General features: G+C 37.0%; 1 long non-coding RNA gene across 4 annotated transcripts in view; it reads right to left on the bottom strand.

Annotated features, from left to right (window-relative positions):
• LOC145681397 (uncharacterized) overlaps nucleotides 1–27,080 on the bottom strand; it is a 368,906-nt gene that overhangs the window by 8,160 nt on the left and 333,666 nt on the right. Inside the window, exon 1 of one of the 4 annotated variants that reach the window (XR_014130768.1) lies at nucleotides 7,465–8,240. The exons of the other annotated variants lie outside the window; for them this stretch is intronic. This is a non-coding gene — a long non-coding RNA (uncharacterized LOC145681397). Of the gene's footprint in view, nucleotides 1–7,464; nucleotides 8,241–27,080 lie in introns of those variants that run through there. 4 annotated transcript variants of the gene reach the window in all.

Here is a 27,080-nt window from a genome sequence, read left to right on the forward strand (position 1 = left end):
TGTGTACAAAATTTCAAGCTTCTATTTTGAATAGTAAGGGCGGGAAAAAACCAATGAGTCCCACAATGCCTAAGATTACTCAAAAAGACCCGGATGTAATATAAAAATTTCCAAGGACGTCCCTATTTATCCTAGGGTCATTGTTCGTACACCATTCTCTTTAGAATAGAACAGAAATTCAAATGGTACCATTCACATGTCTCCACCGTGTATCTAAGGCGGGAAAAATCGCGAAAAAAGTTTTCTTGTTAAAAAATAGCTTTTTTCTTGAACCTTTTTCCCTTCTGGGACCCAATGTCTTAACGCAGAGATCTTAAGAAACATCTGGAGAATAGTTATGGGTGCATTGAATGTGTGTGCAAAATTTTAATCTTCTAGGTGCAAAAGTAAGCTTGCCAAAAATAATAAAAATAGGCCTAAATATTCCTTTGTTTCAAGTTATGATGTCATCACCCCTTATGTCTCGACGCAGAAAGGCGTGAAACCATACGTAACGTGTTCTACAATGCTTCCATGCTTGAGAAAACAAAAAAAGTCGAAGTAAAAAGCTTTATTGGTACTTTTTAAATCGAATAATGAAGACAGTACCCTAGTATGTAAAAATAGGCACTAAAACTTGATAATATTTACATTTCTAAGGTATCCTAGCGTAACACTCGGTCGAAAATGTGTAACACCTTTTTCAGGGCAACCTTCCTGAATGAAGTTTTTCCTGGATTTTCTTCTGAATGAAGTTTTTCCTGGATTTTCTTAATTCACACTAGGTAAATGCCGGGATGGTACCTAACACACAGGTTCCAGATCGATTCCTTTCTTCCGCATTCCCGGATAGTGTGCTCGCCGAGGAATGGCATCCCTCATATATGACGGGCCTAATTAAAGGCCATAGATGACGATAATGACTAGTATGATCTCTTGCATGTAATTTACATGTTATTTTTTTCTTATTTACATTCTTCCCGTACAATGTATTCCGTACTTAATTCATATTGGAACATGGGGCCGCGGGGGCTCAGTGGTAGAGTGTTCACCTCTGGTGTTTGGGGTCACGGGATCAAACCCTGCTCCCGCCAAGTGAACTTTGTGGTGGACAAACACCGTGTGCGTGGGTTTTCTCGGGGTTCTCCCGTTTCCTCCCACTTTCTTCGTTCCACCATTTCATTCATCTCTCATCATCACCGTCTCCTTTAGCCTAACCGGCATAACCGTGGGACGTAAAACTCAAAGATTTCATTTCATTTTTCATATTGGAACATGTAACTTTTGTAGGAGTGGAGCCATTTTAATACTGGAACGGTACGATAAATTATTATTCCTTGTAATTTCATCTAAACACCATTTCTTTTATAAAATAACAATATATTTTTCTTTTAATTCTGCGAATCACTCTTTCTGGCAATGCACACTTAATTTCTGAATAGACACTCCGTATAGTGACTAATTACGATATTCTTGAAATGCATTTTTCATATGGCGATTATAAAACTCAGTACCTAGATTCGTTTCAACGGTAATCAGTGGTTTAAATTGGCAATTGATTTAAAATTGTAGATATGGCCTTACTCATCTCAGGTCCTTTTTTCGTTTTTAAACATAATACGTACAGATAGCGCGAAAAAATCTCAATTACGCATAACGATATTCATCATTCATACTTTACAATATTTTGCATATCTGTCAAGTACAATTATAACGTTTCATTCTAGTTCTAGTTATCTCCCTTTCGGGAGATTTATAAAGAAAGTCCCGGCCTTATACCCCAGTGGACTGCTTCACTAAATTTGTTTTAATTGTTTTTGAAAACGTAGATTTGTATAAAATGGCGCGTTACAACATGGACGAATTCGCCTGTTCTAAGTAGATTTGTTTTCACACAATTTGTAAAATTACTTGGGAGTTAGAAGCTCAGGACATATTAAAAAGATGTAATAATAGGCCTATATAAAAATTGTTAAGAAACAAAATTTTGTCAAAATTTAAAATTATGTACAAATTCAGAATTGCACAATTGAAGGAGCATGATACTCCAGGTGTAAAGATGTACGTCGCCATCTTGTCCCCCTTCCCCCATGCTATTGTTTCCGTGGAAATGCATCTCGTGATGCAAAGCATTGTTTAATTTTCTTTCGAGATAATTTTATTTTACCATCGTAATGTTTAATACTTGATAGGGAGGCAAGATCTGAAAACTTAATAATAGATTTTCGATACAGGATCTGTATAAAAAGTAATGAAACTATTCTTTACTGACGCAACTCTACGTCGCAGCTCGCTCGCTTCAAGCGAGTTTGAAGTAGGAATGAGTAAAACCGGTTTTTATATAAAAAACGGAAACCGGTTTCTAAAAAAACTGAAACCCGAAAAACCGACCTTCGGTTTTCTCCAAAACCGGTTCGTTTTTCACCGAAACCGATTCGGTTTTCTCCAAAACCGGTTCCGTTTATCGCCAAAACCGGTTTCGGTTTCCTCCAAAAACCGGTTCGGTTTCTCAGCGGAACATCGAAACACTATTCTGGTCAGAAATAGAACAAATTTTGAAAAAAAAAAACGAAATCGGTTTTGAAGAAAACTGAAACCGAATCCGGTGAAAACCGAACCGGTTTTGGAGATAACCGATAACCTGTTTCGGTGAAAAAGCGAACCGGTTTTTGGAGAAAACCGAAAAACCTGTTTTTGTGCCCACTACTAGTTTGAAGTCAAGAGCGACTAAACTGAACTGAACTAAACAAAAGGAACCGTAGTGGCTCAGTGGTAGGGTGCTTATCTCTGGTAGTGTGGGGCCTTGGTTCGATCTCCAGCCAAGAAGTTTGTGGTGGACAACATCGTGTGCGTGGGTTTTCTCGGTGTACTCCCGTTTCCTCCCATTTTCTTATTCCACCAACTTTTCCATCTTCATTCACTTACCTTAATCATTGTCTCCCTTAGCCTAAGAGGCATAATCGTGGGACGTTAAACTGAAAGATTTCATTTTTTGAACTCAACAACTTTTTAAGCTCTTCACTGTTTTTTTTTTTTTTTTTTAATGAATTTAATTTAACATACATGTGCAGTGCATACATTAAAATGCGCCAGAATGCTTGTATTACAATTTTTCAAATAATTTAATTGAGCATTTCCTTTTATACGAGCTGCAATAGCATAGAAGAAGCGACTTGTTTACAGACGATGCTCGTTTGTTCATTTGCTGTTTCTTCTTTCCTTTTCTTCTTTTTCTTCTTCTTCTTCTACTGCTGCTGCTGTTGCACCGGAAGTTAAATTTAGCAGTTGAAGAAATCCAAACAGTGCTCGAAAGCCGGTGCTAATTACGAAATTCAACAGAGTAACACAAACGGAGTAAATAACGAATTCTCCCTGTCTTCCCTCCTTTGCCTCGGTTACTATATACACATGGGTTAACGGGAGAATTCTTTTAAGGGGTTAAAAAAAAGTTGTAACTTGAAAGCGAAGGGGGCAAAATTGTGAATGGGAACCATGCTATTAAGTTATTGCAAAAAAAAAAAAAAAAAGTATAAGATACTAGAAAAACTTCATAATAGTACTGAATCAGACAGGTGAGTGTAGGACAGTGACGACGTCAGCTTCAATTTCCTGGGTGGGCAAGGGAGGGGAAGAAACATTTTGCGGGGGAGTAAATTTTTGTATAACGAAAATAATAATGTTATATGACTTGAATACACTACACTACAATACAATACATGTCTGGGCAGTTCCGTGCCGTGCGAAGGGCTAGAGGACGGGTCTTTCGACCTCACTCATATGGGGGCACCGTCCAGGCCCGTATCCAAGGGAGTCTAGGGGGCCGGGCCCTCCTAATTTTTTACCGGACTCCTAAAATTTTCACGGTAGGCTTGCAAATGAACTATAATATGGTAATGAACTACAATATGGTTACATCGGGCCCCCCTAACTTCTACCGGGCACCCCTAAGCAGTCTATAGAGACCACTTACACAAATTTCACTACAATAAGGAAACAAAATTCCAATAAAACAGCAGAAATGCAATAAGACATTCCACTCGGACACTTACTCCTGTTATATTCAATATCAGAGCTGCCAACATCAGAGAACAAAATTATTGGTTTTCGTCTTTAAAATTATCGTATATTACAAAAAAGATATCGTATATTCGTTATACACGTGATAATTATAAAAACAACTATAATACTACTAATAATAGCAATAATATATTTGGTCTAGGAATTAATTCGTGCGGTTGGTACGCACACATTGAAGCTGTAGTACAAACACAAAATACATAAATACCTTAAGAAAATATTGTCCATCGCTAGCCACCACTTTCGCCCATCTGTCAGGCAATGTACGGATTCCGTGGCGAAAGAAGTCCTCATGCTTGGAAGCGATCCAGTCAGAGACCCATGTTTCGATATCTTCTGAAGAAGTAAACCGCTGTCCAATCAAATCGTTGTTCATGCAATCGAACAAGTAGTAGTCCGAAGGAGCAACGTCTGGCGAATACGACGGGTGGGGTAAAACTTCCCATCCGACATTTTCTAAATAGGTTTAGACCGGTTTTGCGACATGTGGGCGAGCGTTATCATGTTGAACAATAAGTTTATCATGTCTGTTCTCCCATTCTGGTCGTGTTCTGGCCAGAGCTTGCTTCAAACGCATTAATTGTCGTCGATAACGTTCTCCATTCATAGTTTCACCCGGTTGCAGCAGCTCATAGTACACCACACCTTTCATATCCCACCATATGCACAGCATAACCTTTGCACAGTGAATATCTCGTTTTGGTTGTGATGGACCTGGTTCACCTGGTTTCACCCAGGCCTTTTTTCGTTTAGGGTTCTCGTAATGGATCCACTTCTCATCACCCGTAATAATTCGATGCAGAAACCCCTTTCTGCTCTGTCGTTGAAGCAGCAATTCGCAAATGGTTTTTCATCTTTCAACGTCTCTGCCTTTCAATTCCTGTGGAACCCAATGTGACATCTTTTGAATCATTCCCATGGCTTTCAAGCGTTTGGAGACTGTTGTTTGATCAACGCCTAATGCTGCTGCAAGTTGTTCCTGCGTTTGACACGAATCCTGCTCGAGCAATGCTGTCAATTCTTCGTCTTGAAATATTTTTGGCTGTCCAGCTCGCTTGGTCTGCCAAGCCGAAATCACCACTTCTAAACCGTGCAAACCACTTCTGACACGTTCGCTCAGCTAGAGCATGGTCACCATACACTTCCACCAAAATACGATGACTTTCAGTCGCACTTTTCTGCATGTTAAAGTAATGCAGCAGGACACCCCGCAAAAACACTTTATCAGGCACAAATTGCGCCATGTTCACTTAACTACAAACTGGTGTTGTTGACGCTTTAATCCACTGCCCTATACTACGAACGATACGCGATGACAGGGGTTTGCAACACATATGTGGATACACGGAACTGTGGGACGCTCCGTTCGTTGCGCCATCTCTTGTCCACCCGCACGAATTAATTCCTAGACCAAATATAATAAACGTATCGTCAGGGGCGGATCCAGGGGGCGATCGGGGCGATGGCTCCCCTCAGAAGAGCATATTTTCTTATTTTATATATAAATAAAACCCATCCCAGAGCTTGGAGCTCTTAAAAGTAGCTCTAAGCAGCAGTATTACAACCCACCGCCCTCCCCCAGAAGCAGACCCGTATCCAAGGGGGTCTAGGGGGCCGGTCCCCCCTAATTTTTTGCTGGCCCCCTAAAAGTTTTACAGTAGGCTTGCAAAACAACTATAATTTGGTTTTGAACTATCATATGGTTGGTTCGGGCCCCCCCCTAACTTCAGCCGGGCCCCCCTACATTTTTGGACTGGCTACGGGCCTGCCCAGAAGTCCGTCTTGGATCCGCCCCTGTATATCGTAATCTTCAGGTTCGAACTCCAAGTCGGTGTCACTGTCCTCACAATTAAAAAAAAAAAAAAAAAATCCTTATTAACATTACCCTGAACAGCAATAATACTTTCACCCCTGAAACAATTGCCCCATGCCTCCCCTAATTGCCGCCACTGCTAAGAGCTGTTACGTCAAAATTTTCTAAAACTTAATTATCTATATGACAGGCTATAAGAGACACCAGATCACAAATTAGTAACCACTATTTAGGGAAAATGTAATATCTATAAAATTTAATGTAAAAATAATTCTTTCAGTCTGACTGATTCTAACCTTAAGCGCATTAGGACTAGGCTAGTCGACAAAGCGTTACCCCCCACAGTGAACGCGGCCTAAGTGGCTAAACGGTAATTTTAGTTTCACCAAAGTTGTAAATCATACTATGAGCCAGTCAGGGTTTCCAGGTCTTTTCTTTTCATTTCCCGCGCCAGAAGTGGTAGACCTGGATTCGATTCTAGGCAGGAGGTTATGTGGTTAGGGTCCCACGTTGAGCTGTAGTTCACGTCTGATGTAGCCTCGCTGATATAGTCGAAAGAGACGAAGCAAGAGGCATTTTCTTAAAGATATCCTCTGTATCGAAAACAAATATTAGACCCCAATCAATAACTTCCAACATTTACACTACTTTATACTTTACTAGCTATGCACGTGCCTTTGGAGAATGGGGTTCCGGATTCGAATCCTGTGGGAGATCATTGAAAAGTTTCAGCGCATAAAGGTAGTTTAGATTCCACCTTAAACTGTAGGTTCACATCTTGTATAGCTTCGGTGCTGAAAGGACCGCTAAATTCCAAGCCACCAAGTATAAAATTTACATCATGATATTTTTAACCAATTCTCTGGTTTAATCTTTTAATTTTTTTCCTCTCATGATTTTGGCTTCTTCTGAAATTCCTACTCTCTTCCAATTTTAGCACCTTATTTTCAGTTTCAGAACAAAGTTGATAAAACACGAGCAGTTACAGTTAAAATAAATAAATAAAATAAAATAAACATATCTTTCCCAGGAATATTTCTAAGCTGCATGGAAAGAAATGTCTGGAAACTGAAACATTATGTGTTTGTTTTACAAAACTAAGTTTCGAAATAATTTGGCAACGTAGTTTTTCGGTCATTTCAAAGACTGGAAAGAGAATAAGATGTATTGAACCCCAATTTAAAATTATGGTCTTTGCTGTTTAAAACATTTTCGATATACCTAAGTACCAAACTATTAGAGGTGGCATTTTCCGCCTTTCTACTGTGCACACATCTATGGCTTAAACCATCTAAGGGCAATTGTTCCATCATCCACACCATAAAATGACGCATAGGCGACCCTGGCCCTTTCGGACTGTTGCGCCTGAAGGTTTGGTATATATTAGGTATATTGGAAGTTGGCACAACTTTAACAAAGTATTTATTATTATTATTATTATTATTATTATTATTATTATTATTATTATTATTATTATTATTATTATTATTATTATTATTATTATTATTATTATTATTCATAGTGAACATCAATTTGGCTCGATGTAGCTCTACTTAACAGTATTAAATGAAATCATAAAATAAGAATATTCTTACCTTCTTCATTCTGAGAATTCCGTTCCATTCCCTTTCAGTCTGGAACAAATATCGCAGCCACTTCTCTTCACATTTTTATTTTTAAGTCACGATTCATGTAGTTCGGATCTCTTAAATCATATAGGCATGGCATATTTTGTATTTCGATTATAAACGCCTCTGTGTTAAACACACTAACCATGACTGGATATGTACACAGGACACGTTTTCAAACACAACTGATAATTTCTCTTTGTGATTACACTTGTGGTTATCTGTTTGGGGGTGGAGTTCGAGCTTCGGAGATAGGGGCTCAAATTCAAGTTATTTCGTTGTTTCATCTTTTGCCTAAAGCCAAATATTTTGCTTATAGATTACCATGGCATCAGCTAACTGTCAATCAAGTGTATCACGAGAAATCACCCTATTGTGTTACATAGATTTTTCTGTAATTAGCTAATTTTTCGGAATTTCCTTCTATTTTTGTGAATTTTCTTTTGTTATACACACATACTTTATAATAGCAGAGTTCCATTCTCTGCACAAAGCGTCTTCCAAGCAGCTGTTTCTTGCTACAATCCCCTTGCCTGGCAATACGTCTTTCTTTTCTGTCCTTCCTTTTGAAATCTTTTAAACAGCAGGCGGTCTATTGTTCCGACCTGCACCAAATACGCTCGAGCCGGCGTTTTTTCAGCGATTTTATTGCTTTCGCGTTCATGTTTAGCCGCTCAGATTTAAATACATGGTCAGCGTATTTCAAGCATACGCAGGAGCAATAAATACGCTTTGCGATCGCTTAAAGTAGCCGGGGACTTAAAAAATAAAAGTAAAGAAAAATAGAGAAAAGTCAACAACAGAGACCCCTTTCCCCGCTTCGCAGATGCCCATTCCTTTGTCCGTGTCACGTTTTTTGTTATTTCATTCATGACGAGATGTCGTCCGGAGAATGAACTGCTACTAGGCGGACAAGTGCCCCAAAGACTTTCTTCTTCTTCTTCTGTTAAATCACGATCTTTTCTTGCACGTATTTGCACACACATATATAAAATGTCACCATGTAAACTTCCACGAAGAATGAAAAATGTTTTCACTATAAATATTTTTCGTTCCACGCTTTCAGAAACGCGCCATGTTGGACACAAAAAAAAAAAAAAAAGAAGAAACAAAAATGAAGAAAGAATAAATTATTTTCTTATATGCATAAACTAGTAGATGTCACTATACGCCTTGAGAGTTAAGATTTTTGTTTCGCATAAAAATATTATATTAATTCTTTCAAGAGTAAACACACATAAACGGCAAAATGACATCTTGTGTTTTCACCTATTTGTTTTTCTAATTATTACTATGTTGGAAGGTTAGACTGCGAGTATAATTTTAGCTCGTGTTGTTCGATATTGTTGTTACTCAAATTATATTTATGAATTTACTCCTGGTTGTAAATGAAATATTTAAAAAATAATTTTAGGTATGATAAAAAAAATGCATCAAAAGATTGCGATCTTGACCAAGATTTTTAGCATCTAAAGATTGCGATCTTGGCCAATAATTAATTTTTGGCTCAGGAGCCACCAAATTTTTGAACGGCCCCTAAATCGAGTTTTCGTATTTTCCACGGAATAAGCACATCATACTGAGTTAAGTGATATTTTGGGTTTGGCTACACCATATGTAGTTCTCCAGATATAAGGCGTACAAGAAAAAATTTGATTGAAATAGTATATTGGATCTTTTGATCCAAAAATTGCCATTTTTTAAAGTTATGTAGTGAATCTAATCTGTAATGTCAGCAATATTAATATTTAGTGTGTTGCTTCAGGTGATCCTGGCTTCCTCTAGTAAATACTTTCTTAAAAACTTAATTCAATTCTCTTTTTATGTTCCTAATGACCTGCCCCCGTACATTACGAAGTCTGCGGACTGTGGAGTCGTTCTTTACGCTCCTGTTTCTACCACTTTCGGTGAATGGATTACCTCCGTTAATAAATACGATTCCTAACCTTTGACCCTGTACCGATGGGCGCCCAAAAGGGAGGGCAGGGTGGGGTCCGGCTCCCCCCTTGGCTCACGAAAATGTATACGTAATGTAGCAAACCATGTATAGTGAAACCTCTCTAAAGCGGACAGCCGTGGGGAATCAAAAATTGTCCGCTATAGAGAGGTGTCCGCCTTAAAGAGGTTTCAATATTTTCATACGTCAATTAGTAAACAAGGTGATATGTAATTAGAAAAAAAATATTTTTACATGAATCATCCATTTACGAATATTACAAAATTGTTACTGTACCTGCATTATTCTTTCCTATCCAATACTCTATGTTCGAGGCACAAAATGGAAATAAGATGTTTTAGTTCTCTGCACTTTACACTTATCACTACTTCCTACGTTTTCAGTACGTCGCTTTTATTTGTTGGTTAATTGCAGTCCAGAAGTGTCCTTTTTGAGACAATATGCATACCTCCGGGCAAAAAACGCTAAACTTTTCTTCTGGTTGGTTAGAGATTGCAACGAAACACTAGTATAACGTCTCATCCCAAACAGCTGGGATCTGTGAATCATTTTTGTGTCTAAAACAGCTTGAGTGGGAGTGGGATGCAAGCAAAGGACATAAGAGTGTTCTTAAACAGAGACACTTCGTCTGGGTTGCTGAGCGGACGGTTGAAGGGGCAAAATGTTGTCACAATGCTTCCTTGGTCACACATGTATGAATTACTAAAAATGTATTTTTAGTACATTTTTCAACTTGCTTCTAGAGAAAGTGTCCGCAATACGGAGGTAAATAATACCTACAAAAGACAGAAAAGACTGTCCGTGTCCGCACTAGAGAGTGTCCGCTTTGGAGAGGTTTGCCAATATGTTTTTTCGTATTACAATGTTTGGGGATTACAAATTATGTCCGTTATGGGAGGTGTCCGCTTTATAGAGGTGTCCGTTAGTAGAGGTTTCACTGTATATTAAATACCAGAAATACCAGACGCAATAAGCGACCACGGAGATGAGCCTCCCTAGAAAATTTTCTTCGGGCGCTCCTACCTGTATATCCTGGCCAAAATTGATGGTGATCCTAGTTGTTCTTTAGATTGGTTTCCGGAACGGTCATATGGCCTATTTTAGTAAAATAGAATATCTAATTCTACAAATGAGAGCTCCGACAATTAGAAAGCGTGTCCTCTATACATAAAGAGAGGGGCCAACAAAAATTAGATTAGCTGGCCCTGAAAAAATTAAAATCTCATGGTATAATTTAAGAATACCCCATGAGATTTTGAGAATATTAGTACAATCATATACGCTATACGTGAAACTCTATAATCTATACGTGAACCTTTTTAGAGTAGAGCTAGAAAGTGATACACGGGAATTTGGACTTCTCCCAATCATTTTTTATTATAAAAGTTTCTTATTATATACAGTAGTAATAAATATTACAGATAAAATATAAGTTCCTCTAGATATATTGGTTGTTTGCTGGTGAATTTTATAGGAGCTCAATGACCAAGTGTTATAAGGCGACAAGAACTAAGGCTCTTGCGGCCAAGGTGTAGGTAGGTATCTCTCAAAGACCAGGTGTCCTAGCGAGGGGGATGGAACCCAGAAACCAGGTGTCCTAAGAAGTGGTGAGGTGTTTGCAGAGACCAGGCGTCCTAGCAAAAGGAACTCTCAGAGACCAGGGGTCCTAAAGAATGGTAAGGATAAAGGAGCTCTCAGAGACTAGGGTTCTAAAGAGTGATAAGGATAAAAGGAGCTCTTAGAAACCAGGCGTCCTAGAGAGTGGTAAGAATAAAGGAGCTCTCAGAGGCCAGGCGTCCTAGAGAGTGGTAAGAATAAAGGAGCCCTCAGAGACCAGGCGTCCTAGAGAGCGGTAAGGAGCTCTCAGAGACAAAGTTTTCTAGAGAGTAGTAATGATAAAGGAGCTCTCAGAGACCAGACATCCTTGACAGTTGTAAGGATAAAGGACTCTCAGTGAGTAGGTGTCCTAGAGAGTGGAGATGCCTTGTGCGGTGTGTAGGCTCTTTTTATCCTGAAATGTCGGCTGATTTCGTTGATTTTCGCTATTTTGTAATTGTTGACGATGGTTGACGACGTCTTCTGTGTGATTGTCGTCTGAAGTGTGTTTACAGCCAGCACGTGGTGTTGGGAGCACATGTAGAACCTCGCAATATACAGTCAGTGACCATTCGATTCCTGAGACGATAGATTTGTCGTTTTCCTCTCAGAAAGAGCAAAACGTTTAGTGACTAATTAGATACATTCAGTGTTTTATCCGGCTAACTCAAGTTCCTGACGTTCCTCCGACAAGAAAGGTTGAAAGACACAATAAAAAAATAAACTCTGGAAAAGGCATTGAACTCAGGAAATGCTAGGCCCTACATAATTATCCTTTAGCCATAGACAACCAACAATGCTTTGCTGCAGTACAGGTTGCATACAAGCTAGGGAATAACCAACTAACTCTGGCTAAAAGACATAATAAACTCTGGTAAAGGCAGTGAACTAAGAAACTTCTAGGCCCTACATATCCTATCTGTCATAGATAACCAACAGTGCTTTGATGCAGTACAGGTTGCATATAAGCTTAGGGAATAAATAACTAATTAATTAACACTATGTCTAAAAGACATAATAAACTCTGGTAAAGGCAGTGGAAATTCTCAGGAAATTCTAGGCCCTACATATCCTTTTTGTCATAGACAACCAATAGTGCTTTGTTGAAGTACAGGTTGCATATAAGCTAGGGAATAACTAACGAACTAACTCTATGGCTAAAAGACATAATAAACTCTGGTAAAGGCAGTGAACTCAGGAAATTCTAGGCCCTACATATTCTTTTTGTCATAGACAACCAACAGTCCTTTGCTGCAATACAGTTTGCCTATAAGCTAGGGAATATCTTACTAACTAACTAACTAACTAACTCTATGGCTAAAAGACACAATAAACTCTGGTAAAGGCAGTGAACTCAGGAAATGCTAGGCCCTACATATCCTTTTTGTCATAGACAACCAACTATGCTTTGCTGCAGTACAGGTTGCGTACAGGCTAGGGAATCGCTAACTAACTAATTAACTGTATGGCTTATGGAACCAGCATGTTCAATTCCGCATTCACAAGAGCTATTCTGTCTTCTGCCCTTAGCCAACTGGACCAACTTTCTACTTTGTATTCCTATTTCTATACGATCCATCTTAATATTGTCCTTCCGTCTGCGTCTCTAGGTCTTCTTAAAGGTCGTTTTCCGATTTGATTTCCAGTTAACACTGTGAAAATTTTCCTACTTTCTTCCGTTCTGGCTACATGACTTGCCCACCGAAGCCTCCTGGACTTGATGACCCTAGGGAATATGAATTTTAAACGGCATAGTACGTTAAAGTCTTTGTTACCCGTGAAGATATTAACGGATTTATTCCCTTTAACGAACTCGTGCGAGATAAATAGCTCGGTATCCATTTCATGAAATGGAATCGAAAAATTTGCTTTCGTTCAAGAGTTATAGTGTAGAGTAACTGCCAGGTATACTAACAGTACATTCTTCCAAAACCCATAATACTTGATTGTTCTAATAAAATCGTTAATATACATTACTCCATCTACAACACCCTTTCACCCCCCTTAATCACGATTGTCCTCAAGTAAAATTATGTTGTGATTATTTTTTAGACTCCTATTGTTTGGTGGCATGTAAAAAGAATTGTCCTACGATTACGTCCGTTAGGCAAAAGGATGACGGATGATTTAGACAAGTTGGTAGATGAAGGAAGAAATGGTGAAATGACAATGTGGGAGGAAATGGGAGAACCCTGAGAAAACCCATGGACACGAAGTTGTCCACCACAAACTCAATTGGCCGAGGATCAAACCAGGAAATCTACGGACCAGTGATAAGCTCTCTACACTGAACCACCCTGACCATATTGGTGGAAAGTGCTTATGAATAGAATTTACTACTGTTAAATGAAACTACTAAAGAAGGCGCTTAATGAGTTTTTCATACCCGCTTCCCAACAGTCAGCACTTCCCAACAGTCAACAGTCAGCAATCTGAAGTCAGCATTCTAATAGTAAGCACTTTCCAATCTGAAGTCAGCATTCTAATAGTAGACACTTTCCAATCTGAAGTCAGCATTCTAATAGTAAGCACTTTCCAATCTGAAGTCAGCATTCTAATAGTAAGCACTTTCCAATCTGAAGTCAGCATTCTAATAGTAAGCACTTTCCAATCTGAAGTCAGCATTCTAATAGTAAGCACTTTCCAATCTGAAGTCAGCATTCTAATAGTAAGCACTTTCCAATCTGAAGTCAGCATTCTAATAGTAAGCACTTTCCAATCTGAAGTCAGCATTCTAATAGTAAGCACTTTCCAATTTGAAGTCAGCATTCTAATAGTAAGCACTTTCCAATCTGAAGTCAGCATTCTAATAGTAAGCACTTTCCAATCTGAAGTCAGCATTCTAATACACTTATTTTGTGCACTTTTATTTCCATGGTGATATTTAAGGCACGTCATTTAGAGGGGCAGTGGGCGATTCTCTCCCTGAGTTTGAGACATGTACACATTTTAATCCAGTGTGCGAATTAAGTAATGATAAAATGACTCTACGAACACAATGAAAAACATTTTTCAACTTTTAAAGTTAGGGAAGTGATTATACATTATAGGTACTTCAGTAATAAACAAGGTTTAAATGTTATTCACTCTCTTTATAGACCTTTCATGATGAGGAAGGATTCTATGGCTTCTAGATTAAACTAAGAACATCTGCGTATAGAGTTTGTATATACATTTACAAAAGCCGAGGAGAAGAAATCGATACAATTCGCGAAAAACTTTTGGAGAATCGAGACGAGAGAAGCAAGATTTTTTTGAGAGTCGAGACAAGACGAGATAGAAATTTTTGAGCATCGAGTTGAGACGAGAAAGAATTTTTGTGAATCGAGACGAGACGAGAAAGAAATATTTGAGCATCGAGACAAGGTGAGAAAGATTTTTTTGAGAATCGAGACGAGAAAGAAATCTTTGAGCATCGAGACAAGGCGAGAAAGATTTTTTTGAGAATCGAGACGGGAAAGAAATTTTTGAGCATCGAGACAAGGTGAGAAAGATTTTTTTGAGAATCGAGACGAGAAAGAAATCTTTGAGCATCGAGACAAAGTGAGAAACATTTTTTTTTGAGAATCGAGACGAGAAAGAAATCTTTGAGCATCGAGACAAGGTGAGAAAGATTTTTTTGAGAATCGAGACGAGAAAGAAATCTTTGAGCATCGAGACAAGGCGAGAAAGATTTTTTTGAGAATCGAGACGAGAAAGAAATCTTTGAGCATCGAGACAAGGTGAGAAAGATTTTTTTGAGAATCGAGACGAGAAAGAAATTTTTGAGCATCGAGACAAGGTGAGAAAGATTTTTTTGAGAATCGAGACGAGAAAGAAATCTTTGAGCATCGAGACAAAGTGAGAAACATTTTTTTTGAGAATCGAGACGAGAAAGAAATCTTTGAGCATCGAGACAAGGTGAGAAAGATTTTTTTGAGAATCGAGACGAGAAAGAAATCTTTGAGCATCGAGACAAGGTGAGAAAGATTTTTTTGAGAATCGAGAGGAGAAAGAAATTTTTGAGCATCGAGACAAGGTGAGAAAGATTTTTTTGAGAATCGAGACGAGAAAGAAATTTTTGAGCATCGAGACAAGGTGAGAAAATTTTTTTGAGAATCGAGACGAGAAAGAAATCTTTGAGCATCGAGACAAGGTGAGAAAGATTTTTTTGAGAATCGAGACGAGAAAGAAATCTTTGAGCATCGAGACATGGTGAGAAAGATTTTTTTGAGAATCGAGACGAGAAAGAAATCTTTGAGCATCGAGACAAGGTGAGAAAGATTTTTTGAGAATCGAGACGAGAAAGAAATTTTTGAGCATCGAGACAAGGTGAGAAAGATTTTTTTGAGAATCGAGACGAGAAAGAAATCTTTGAGCATCGAGACAAGGTGAGAAAGATTTTTTTGAGAATCGAGATGAGAAAGAAATTTTTGAGCATCGAGACAAGGTGAGAAAGATTTTTTTGAGAATCGAGACGAGAAAGAAATCTTTGAGCATCGAGACAAGGTGAGAAAGATTTTTTGAGAATCGAGACGAGAAAGAAATTTTTGAGCATCGAGACAAGGTGAGAAAGATTTTTTTGAGAATCGAGACGAGAAAAACATTCTCTGAGAATCGAGATTATATAAAATTCTTTGCGAATCGAGACGAGACGAGAAAAAATTTTTGAGCATCGAGATGAGACAAGAAAGAATTCTTAGAGAATCGAAATTTTGAGAATAGGGACGAGACAAGATCAAATTCTTCGAAAATCGAGACGAGACGGGAAAGATTTTTTTGTGAATCGAGATGAGAACTGAAAGAATTCTCTAAAAATCGAGACGATACGAAAACAACTTTTTTCGAGAATTGAGACGAGATGATAAAGAATTCTTTGAGAATCGATACGAGATGAAAAAGAATTCTTTATGAATCAAGACGAGACGAGCAAGAATTCTTTGAGAATCGAGACGAGAAAAAATCTTTGAGCATCGAGACAAGGTGAGAAGGATTTTTTTTAGAATCGAGACGAGAAAAAAAATTCTCTGAGAATCGAGATGATATAGAATTCTTTGCGAATCGATACGAGACGAGGAAAAATTTTTTGAGCATCGAGATGAGACAAGAAAGAATTTTTAGAGAATCAACATTTTGAGAATAGGGACGAGACAAGATCAAATTCTTCGAAAACCGAGACGAGACGAGAATGATTTTTTTGAGAATCGAGATGAGAACAGAAAGAATTCTCTAGAAATCGAGACGAGACGAAAACAACTTTTTTCGAGAATTGAGACGAGATGATAAAGAATTCTTTGAGAATCGATACGAGATGAAAAATAATTCTTTGTGAATCGAGACGAGACGATAAAGAATTCTTTGAAAATTGAGACGAGAAAGAAATCTTTGAGCATCGAGACAAAGTGAGAAAGAATGTTTTGAGAATTGAGACAAGAGAGAAAAAATTCTCTGAGGTTCGAAATGATATAAATTTTTTGCGAATCGAGACGAGACGAGAAAAAATTTTGAGCATCGAGATGAGGCGAGAAAGAATTCTTTGAGAACCGAAATTTTGAGAATAGAGACGAGACGAGATAAAAAAATCTTTGAAAATCGAGACGAGACAGGAAAGATTTCTTTGAGAATTGAAATGAGACGAGAAAGAATTCTCTAACAATTGAGACGAGAAGAAAACAACTTTTTTATCGAGAATTGAGACGAGACGATAAAGAATTCTTGAATAATCAATACGAGTTGAGAAAGAATTCGTAACGAGAATCGAAACGAGACGTCTAAAATATTTATGAAAGGAGACGAAAAACTGTACTTCTCATCTCGTCTCGTCTCATGAGCAATACTAACTCGGCTATTTCTTGGAACCAATTAACAGTGTTTTTTTTATTTAACGTCCCACGATTATGCACCAAGTTTTAGGAAATGGTGATAATGAGATGATTAATAATTGTGGAATAACGGAAGTGGAAAGACACAGGAGAACTCCTAGAAAACTCATGCACATAATACTTGTTCGTCACAAAGCTCACTTGGTGGGAACTGGGAACGAATCAGGTACCGCATGTGGCAGAGTTGAGCACTGTACCACTGAAACGAAATCTAAGTTTTACGTCCAACGCTTATGCCAGCTAGGCTAAGGAGACAGTGATTGATGAGAAATGAATAAAGTGGGAGGAAACGACAGAACCCCGACAAAACCCCCACATACGGTGTTTGTCCATCACGAAATTCAGTTGGCACGAGATGAGACCGAACCAATGGCCCCATGCACCAGAGATGAACGCTCTGCCACTGAGCCACCGCACCTCCCACTCTACTACTGAGAATTAACAGCGGTTACAGAAGATATTTCGATACTAGCTCAAGACGAATAGGTAATCGAGAAAAAGCAGTGCTTGGAAACCGTTTTAGTTTGCGATCAGCGTTCGGCATGGTAGTTCTGATAATTCCTCCTTCAGACGACGAATTCACCCTACTGAAAATTTAACAATTATAACTTATGTACTGTGTAGAATGGTTAGAAACAAAAAAGAATTAACTAGTTTGGGTTAACCTTAGATGCCACTCTAAAGGAATAATCTATTGTAAACAGCTTATTTAAAAAAAAGAGCAGAAAATCATCATGACAGTATACTATTTTTTGTAGTGTTATAGTAGCGTTGAAGAACGAAACAAGGGGTGGCAGAAGTAGGATTTTTTCCCCTGAGTTCTTTTATTTTTACTAGATACAGTGCTCCTAAAACAATAAATAATTTCTAAATAACTGTGAAAAATAAAGCTGTTGACATATATTAGTTCCTTTATAGTGTATCCGTGCAGAACAACTGAAAAACAGGAACATGTTATGATTGAGAGAGTATCTTGTAATCTATGCATTTGACTTAAAGTCCATTAATTTTGTTCCTGACGTAGAGCTACTGAAAACTTGGTTTTAAAATTTCTAATCTAATTATATATCTTTTATCCTTTCTTTTTTAATATATACACCGAAAGGACTTGAAAGAAATTTAAAAAAAAAACATATGCTTTGTCCTGCAGTTCATAAGATCGGATTCCATATTTCAAAAACTTCTGTCTGAAACTTCACTGTAACTAGTAACAACACTGAAGCTTCTGTCTGGAAATTCACTGTAACTAGTAATAACACTGAAGCTTCTGTCTGGAAATTCACTGTAACTAGTAATAACATTGAAGCTTCTGTCTGGAAATTCACTGTAACTAGTAATAACATTGAAGCTTCTGTCTGGAAATTCACTGTAACTAGTAATAACATTGAAGCTTCTGTCTGGAAATTCACTGTAACTAGTAATAACATTGTAGCTTCTGTCTGGAAATTCACTGTAACTAGTAATAACACTGAAGCTTCTGTCTGGAAATTCACTGTAACTAGTAATAACATTGAAGCTTCTGTCTGGAAATTCACTGTAACTAGTAATAACATTGAAGCTTCCGTCTGGAAATTCACTGTAACTAGTAATAACATTGAAGCTTCTGTCTGGAAATTCACTGTAACTAGTAATAACATTGAAGCTTCTGTCTGGAAATTCACTGTAACTAGTAATAACATTGAAGCTTCTGTCTGGAAATTCACTGTAACTAGTAATAACATTGAAGCTTCTGTCTGGAAATTCACTGTAACTAGTAATAACATTGAAGCTTCCGTCTGGAAATTCACTGTAACTAGTAATAACATTGAAGCTTCTGTCTGGAAATTCACTGTAACTAGTAATAACATTGAAGCTTCTGTCTGGAAATTCACTGTAACTAGTAATAACATTGAAGCTTCTGTCTGGAAATTCACTGTAACTAGTAATAACATTGAAGCTTCTGTCTGGAAATTCACTGTAACTAGTAATAACATTGAAGCTTCTGTCTGGAAATTCACTGTAACTAGTAATAACATTGAAGCTTCTGTCTGGAAATTCACTGTAACTAGTAATAACAGAACCACGCATACACAAAAAAAAGTTCTATGTACCGGATCCCAGGGTATGGATTTAATGTATTTTGTTACACAAAATCGCAATTTCGAAAGCCCAGGACGATTGTGTTAATTTTGTTTTGTGGGCGAAAAATGTGTGTACTATCTTACGTACCAAAAATTCGCTAAAGTTTTTCGCCCATAAAAAAAGATTGATATGGTCGACCGTCTTGGGGTTTCGAAATTTGGATTCTGCGTAACAAACTACGTCAAATCCTTACCCTTGGAAAATGCAAATGAAATCTTTCAGTTTTACGTCCCACGGTTATGCCGGTTAGGCTAAAGGAGACGGTGATGATGATTAACGAATGAAATGGTGGAATGAAGACAGTGGGAGGAAACGGGAGAACCCCGAGAAAACCCACGCACACGGTGTTTGTCCACCACAAAGTTCAATTGGCGGGGGCTGGGATCGAACCCAAGCACCAGCAGAGGTGAACGCTCTACCACTGAGCCACCGCGGCCCACCTTACCCTTGGATCCGGTAAGCAGAACTTTTATTTTATTTTTGTGTCCCTGTGTACTCTATATTTGAAAGTATTCCTACCAAAATAATAATAATATTATTATTATTATTATTATTATTATTATTATTATTATTATTAATAATAATAATAATAATAATAATAATAATAATAATAATAATAATAATAATAATCTTTCAGTTTTAAATTGATAGGCATGTTTGTTTTACGTTAATTTACGAAATTCGATGCTTTCCTAAAAATTTACACTAAACTCACTGGAAATTTTGGTATTTTTATCTACAAAATTATAATTTTACGTCATTTCATATTAGTGATTTAGAAAAAAAATGAGCATGTCATATTCTTTTACCGGTGGAAACATGGTATTAGCTCTTGTGTGGTGCGCAAAAAAAATTATTTGTTGACGGAAAAGAATTGGTTGAAAGGAGCGAATCTAATTAGGGTAGAAGGGGGGATTGGATGGAGGGGGTAATTGAGCGGAAAGCTTTTTAAAAATTTATAATTTGTTCAGGTTTGTATATGTGTTTTGGTTTGAGTCACAATAAATCACTCATCTCTTAATGTTTTGAGCCAGATTAAAAGTATCATACGGATGCTGCCGTAGAGAGCAGCAATCTTGAATCTTCACTGTGAGGGAGTTAAAGTTTTGTTAAAATTTGTGCCTCCCAATTACCCCCAGGGGGTTATTGTGTGCATGATGTATGGGTAAACGGTTGGTATGTCTTAAGTGAACATTTCTTGCTTAGAATTCATTTAAGGGTCTTCACTACAGCGAAATTTAACTACCGATAATTTTAGAGTTTTTCTGTAATATCTTCAAAACAAATAAAAATATTCGAAAAACAGAAACGTAGTGAGCTAGAAAATACTTTTTTGCATGTGATACCTTTGCCACAATTCACTTATCTGCTTTGAGTATGCCGCTATTTACAGAACCCACAAAAAATGCTAAATCTATCTACAGTTGCAAAATCTAAAGCAGATAGATGAGTTGTGATTAACGGTATAACATGCAAAATCGTATTGTCTGGTTCACTACGTTTCTGTTTTTCATATATTTTTATTTGTTTTGAAGATATTACAGAAAAACTCTAAAATTAGCGGTAGTTTAATTTCGCTGTAGTGAAGACCCTTAAGTGCTGTGCTATCTTTGTCTTTTGTGGTGTACACTTTTTTTGCATACATCATAGTGTTTATTAAGCTATTTTATTTTATTTAACTTAGGGCTCCAGTGGGCGTTTCGTATGTCAATAGTATTGATGCTGTAAATAGGACCTGTTTATCAATCCAGAGTTCCAACACATGTTCTATTGTAATGGTTTATAGTTATTTAGCGTTATTACCTTGTTGGTTTGTTTGACCGCTTATAGTTCTTTTCGTATATGGTACATTTTGGATTAAGTTCACAGGACAATACACTATGTATGGACAATAACTGGAAGGCTTGAAAAGGCATTCAAATATCTTTGAGATTTAGAAATAAGTTACTCCTTATTTTGCGTAAACAAATGTATATTTTTTTTCTAGGCTACATAAAACTATCAGTTTTTAAGTGGAATACAAGTTATATACATCAAATGAAAGCTTGAAATGAAATGAAATCTTTGAGTTTTACGTCCCACGCTTACGCCGGTTAGGCTAAAGGAAACGGTGATGATGAGTAATGAATGAAATGGTGGAATGAAGAAAGCGGGAGGAATCGGGAGAGAACCCCGAGGTAACCCACGCACACGGTGTTTGTCCACCACAAAGTACATTTGGCGGGGGCTGGGATCGATCCCGGGACCCCAAACACCAGAGGTGAACGCTCTACCACTGAGCCACCGCGGCCCCTAATGAATGCTTGAGTTTTCTTCATTTACATCCAATCAGCCCCACGGATTTATTTGCACCGGCAATGGTTTTAATCATTTTACACCCAATTACCCCCTTGGAGGTAATTGGGTGGAAATCAGACCAACAACAATAGAAATGTCGCTGCATCAAAAGTAAAGATGTCGCAAGCTTAGCACTAGCACAGTAGGTGCAGAAGAACCTGTAATATACAATCAGTTCTTAAAAACTAGAAAAAACACCTATAACCTCTGAGGAAAAAGAGGTTGAAAAAAAATATACCTCCCAATTCCCCCCCCCCCTTCTACCCTACTATATATGCATATGGTAGTATTTTGCTATGAAACGTGTATTTTATTTTACTAGGAGTATGTTTAGCAGAAGGGGTCCAGAAGCACGTATAAAACACAAAATTTACAGAAATGGATGATGCAAGTACATACACGTAACATTACGTAAACAAATCTAAACTAACCCAAGCTAACCTGAACTAACTGAATATTAGTAGAAATAAGCGAAATTCTATCATTTTTTTGGAAAATTATGCTGAACCTCTAAACTAACCTAACGTGAACAGAAATTACTTTTTTTTTTTTTTAAAGAGAAAAGAGCTGGACCTCTACTGCTAAACATAGACCTTTTATTACTTGACCTTGTATTACCGTATTTTCACTTTAGCTTTACACAGATTACTATGCTAAAAATTTCATATTAGGTGCTCACAAGAGGGGAGAAGAGTCGAGATAAAATTAATTGAAACTAAAGAAGGCTTTTCACATGAGTTTTGTATTTTATTTAACCTTGTTTTTACAACTTACTCTTTCTTCAAGAAATAAAAATTGTCTCATTCTAAATCTAAAAATGACAGTGATATTCCAAATTACAGACCTCAAATATTTAAACCTATTCTTTATAACCACATATAAATTCAAATAAAACTTATTAAATTACTGATTATCAGCATATTCTTGTATAGGAAGTTATTACATATTATTAACATTTCGTAACAACTACATAAGATCAAAGCAGATAAAGTTTGACGTTATTTTCATAAATTTCACAAAAGCATTTTTATATAGTTAGTCATGAAGTATTAATAGACAAAGTTTGTCAATTTAATGTCAGCAACAGTGTTTCTTCCAGACATGTTTTTTGGAGGCACTGACCCCCGGAGCTGAGTGCCCCCGGGAGGAGACCAAAATAATACGTCTATAATATAACAATAATAAATATGGCCTATGTTTAGCAGAAGGGGTCCAGCTCTTTTCTCTAAAATAATGTTACAGTTTTGGTAATTTCTGTTCACATTCGGTTAGTTTAGGGTAGGTTAGGTTAGGTTAGGTTAGTTTACGTTAGGTTAGGTTAGTTTAGTTTGCATTATATTAGTTTAGAGGTCCTGCATATTAGGTTAGGTTAGTTTACGTTAGGTTAGGTTAGTTTAGTTTGCATTATATTAGTTTAGAGGTCCTGCATATTAGGTTAGGTTAGTTTACGTTAGGTTAGGTTAGTTTAGTTTGCATTATATTAGTGTAGAGGTCCTGCATAATTTTCAAAAAAAATGATAGAATTTCGCTTATTTCTACTAATATTAGGTTAGTTTAGGTTAGTTCAGGTTAGCTTAGGTTAGGTTGTGCTCAGGTTAGCTTAGGTTAGTTTATGCTAGGTTAAGTGAGATTTGGTTACGTTATGTTACGTCTAAGTACTTGCATCATTCATTTCTCCTGTAAATTTCGTGTTTTTACGTGATTCTGGACCCCTTGTACTAAACATACTCCATAAATATATTATCAGCAGTGCCCCCCATAATACCAAGTGTGCCCCCCCGGAATATATATTTATTTTCTGAAAGAACTACTGGTCAGCACAGTCAATCAATTTGATTGAATCGTATTTGAGGAATCAAAGATAATTTTATTACATACAATCCCCGAATATGTTCAAACTATCGAAAGTTCCACATCTTCCACGAAGTGTCAACAAATTTCGTGAATGCATAAAACAAACAAGTTTACCGGGGACACCGTAGTCCAGTGGAGCGTTGGACTCACATCCACGTGGTCCCGGGTTCGATTCCCTGCCAATGCTCCCCAATTTTCAGCGTCCATCTAGCGTCGTGAAGCAAACTGGGGAGTCACGTGACGGCCACTATGTCTAGCACCACGTGCTCATCGCTAGGCTGGATGTAGTTCAGCCGGTCACCGACAGATGGCGTTGGAGAGGCTCAGGCCCACATATAAAGAGCTTACGCCAAGTGGTTGGTTGATTGGTTGCATAAAAAAAATCACAAATTCAAACATTGACGGTCATTCTTTCCCTCATCTAAATAAGTTTATTGATTAATATCTTTTTCATATTGATTGCATGTTAAAATGAAATCAACTTTTACATTTTGTTAGTTTTTAAACATTTATTTTTTCATGGATGTGATCTCACTTATTGACGTTTAATGTGACAACTTTCATAAGTAACATCCTTGATAGACCTATTCTAATTCTAGTTATGTGATGAAACAGCTGCTCAGGTAGAGTTAGTTTCTTTCACTCTGGCACAGTACGGGATTCGTTCTAAGGTGCCAATTCATTTTTGAACTGATTGTCTAATACGGTTCTGTCACTCATTGCACCCGTAAGTGATAGAAATAGAATGATTTCGTTCATTGGTTTCTTGCGCTATCTACTATAGTGCTGCCAAAATGTCTTGAGCCATGGCAAAAATGCGAACTAAAGCTCACACCCTCGACACACCGACGCGTTGAGCCAATAAGGGTTCAGTTGTTACTAAGCGAGAGATTCTTCGCGAAAGGGAGTGGAATTCCTTCAGTCGATAGCAGCGTTCGGAAGGGAAGACTAGGTGTCAAATCAATGTGCTATATCTTTAGATGGCATAGATGGCATAGAATGCTGTTCTACTGGCTTCTTGAGCGTAGATCTGGTTTTAGATGAAGTATCAAGAATAAATCAATCTTATTTGTTGAGTTGAGTTCATTTGTGAGTTTAACGTCCCGTTCAGCAGCGAGGCTATATGAGACGTGGACCTACTGATTAACGAGGAATCCGAACCACATGAGCTCTCCCGCCGGGAATTCATTCTTATTTGTGTAAAATGATGGAAGTTGTCTTTAGTTTCTTCTGTAAAGCATTAGAAATTACAGTAATGGAGATGATTTTCTTTCATTTCATGATGCAAATGTCACATGACAGTTCACTGCATGTTTATTCGCTATTTCGGTGCCGGAGTCACTGTACAGTTCTGTGAATCGTAACTGGAGCTGCAAACGCGGCAGTTCCTTTGAAGGAGTAGTTCAAAATTAACGAGCTAGTTCATTACTAGTTCAAATGAATGTACCATTCAAAAGAGTCAGTTCGTTCATGAATGACCCATCACTATCTAATACGCAAGTTACTGCACCAAACTTAAATAGTATGTGTCACTGTGAGGAATATATGTCGTCGTTAGGAGTATGTGTGTCACCATTAGAAGCAGGTGTGTTACCGTTAGGAATTTTCACAAATTCTCATCTAGACGCACGAGCACAGCTTTAATCACTAAAGTTTTTAAGTGTTATTCATAATTTTGTAAAAAGTTTTTGAGTTACTTATTATTTTGTAACGTTAATTCTTTCGTCAGCTACGTTACATATTCCCTGATTCTAAATACTTATACAATGCACAGGATTGTCTAGAATAATTCAACACAGTTATGCATTTCAAATATATATTATTATCTTTCAACTTATATCTCGTTCGCCACAATAAAATATTATACATTCAGAGTACACAAGATGATTCTTCGTTACATCTATATATTTTTCAGTTACTATAGCAACGACATTAAACGGATAGACAAATCGTCATAGCAACCAAATTAAGAAAATCTCTCGATAGAATACAAATACAGTATTTAAATTATTTCTTTATCTAATTTCCTCTTCTTCTTCTTCTTCTTGATAACTTGTGTCTTTTAAATAGCTCCTTTTGAGCGTAAATAAAAAATGATACTTAAAAGTGCATAAGAAATATACATTATTGTTGTAATTTTGTAAAAGTTTTAAAGAGTACTCATAATTTTGTAAACAGTTTTTAAGTCATTCATAATTTTGTAAAGTATTTTGTAAAAAAAAAAATGTTTAAGAGTTACTTATCATTTTGTAAAAGTTTTAAAGAGTGCTTATAATTTTGTAAAAAGTTTTTAAAAGTTACTTATAAATTTGTAAAGTTTTTCATAAATAGTTTTTACTTATAATTTTGTAAAACAAAATTAAGAGCTACTTATAATTTTATAAAAGTTTTAGAAAGTATTACAAAGTTTCTAAAGAAAAAGATTCGTAGTGTGCCATCGTGGCCTATATGAGAAATTGTCTTCATGTACGTAGCTGAACTTGCAACATGAGATGGATTTTATTCCCTTTAACACCCCTATTACTTGATAAATTGGAACCCTCCAACAATGAGGTTATTTCTGTAATCGGAAGGAAGGCACATAACAAGTTTCATCCAAATCGGATAAGTTTTACGAGCTATCATGGAACAGACAGAGACGGTCGGTCACACACACAAATGCCAATTGACTCAAATACTAGAAGCTTTGCTAACACTCGCTTCAGCAATGATAATATAGTTAGATGAAACAGAATGTGTTGGGAGGAGAAGATTGTTCTTGATGTGTGAAGAATTCCATGCCCAACATGGCTTTGAAGTGGGTGGCGATAAACAAGAAATCAGAGGAATAGAACAAATAAACATCTAAGTCACTATTTCAATACGTACGTCACATAATACTCTTCAAACTACAAGAGGAGACTGACGCAAAATCTAATCTCTTTTCAGTTTTATTTATTTATTTAGTTTAATGTGAGGAATTGTTGACTGTTCGTATTAGCTTCATAATTCCATTCTTCCTGTCTGTAATTTAATTTTGTAGCGAATATGCTTATAAGAAAATAAAAATCATACTTTTTAAATGGAGTCACTCATAACTAAAGACCGACAGTTATGGTAAAATAAAACATTGAAAATAGCAGGCAAAATGTTAAAATACATTTCTAAAATAGTATTTTAAGATGGAAGTTTATATTGCAGAAATAAATATAGACCTACTCATTGTATTTTTGTACTATTTACTTACCAAAAGTTCGTATTAAATGCTTTTAGGGATGCGCATGAGACAAGATTTGAGGCTGTCTCGTCTCGAAAATGTGCTGTAAAAGTGATGTCTCGACTCGAAAAATGTATTCTTCTCTATTGGAAGAGCTGTGTCTCGACTCGAATTTCGTCAGGAAAATTCTGTCTGGATTCGTCTCGTGCGCATCCCTAAATGCTTTAATCTACATTCATCATCATCATTGGTATTTTGCCATTATCGGCAGGTCACTTGCTGCAACTGAGAAGCTTCTATGCTCCACGGTCCTCCGCTAACCTCTTCGTCTTCATATAGAATGTTTCGGTTTTGATATCATCCATTATTGGTAATCTCCTTCGCCCCCTCCCTCTCTTTTCTGCCACCTTATTCTCTATCAGATCTCTCATGATATAATTCCTTAGCCTATGTCCCAACCAGTTTCTCTTCCTCTTCTTAAGGATCTACATTAAAGATTGTCAATAGTAGAGCCTACTAATTAAAATATATATAACGGAAAATATCAATAGCCAGAACACACCAAAATGAAGAAAAAGAATGACAATTACGTCATAAAATATTAGTATCATAAACATACAACTGCAAATATGCTTATGCATATCGTGAACAAAAACTAAGT

This window comes from Thermobia domestica, chromosome 3 (genome assembly GCF_964235325.1).
Source record: "Thermobia domestica chromosome 3, izTheDome1.hap1.1, whole genome shotgun sequence".
Taxonomy (NCBI): domain Eukaryota; kingdom Metazoa; phylum Arthropoda; class Insecta; order Zygentoma; family Lepismatidae; genus Thermobia; species Thermobia domestica.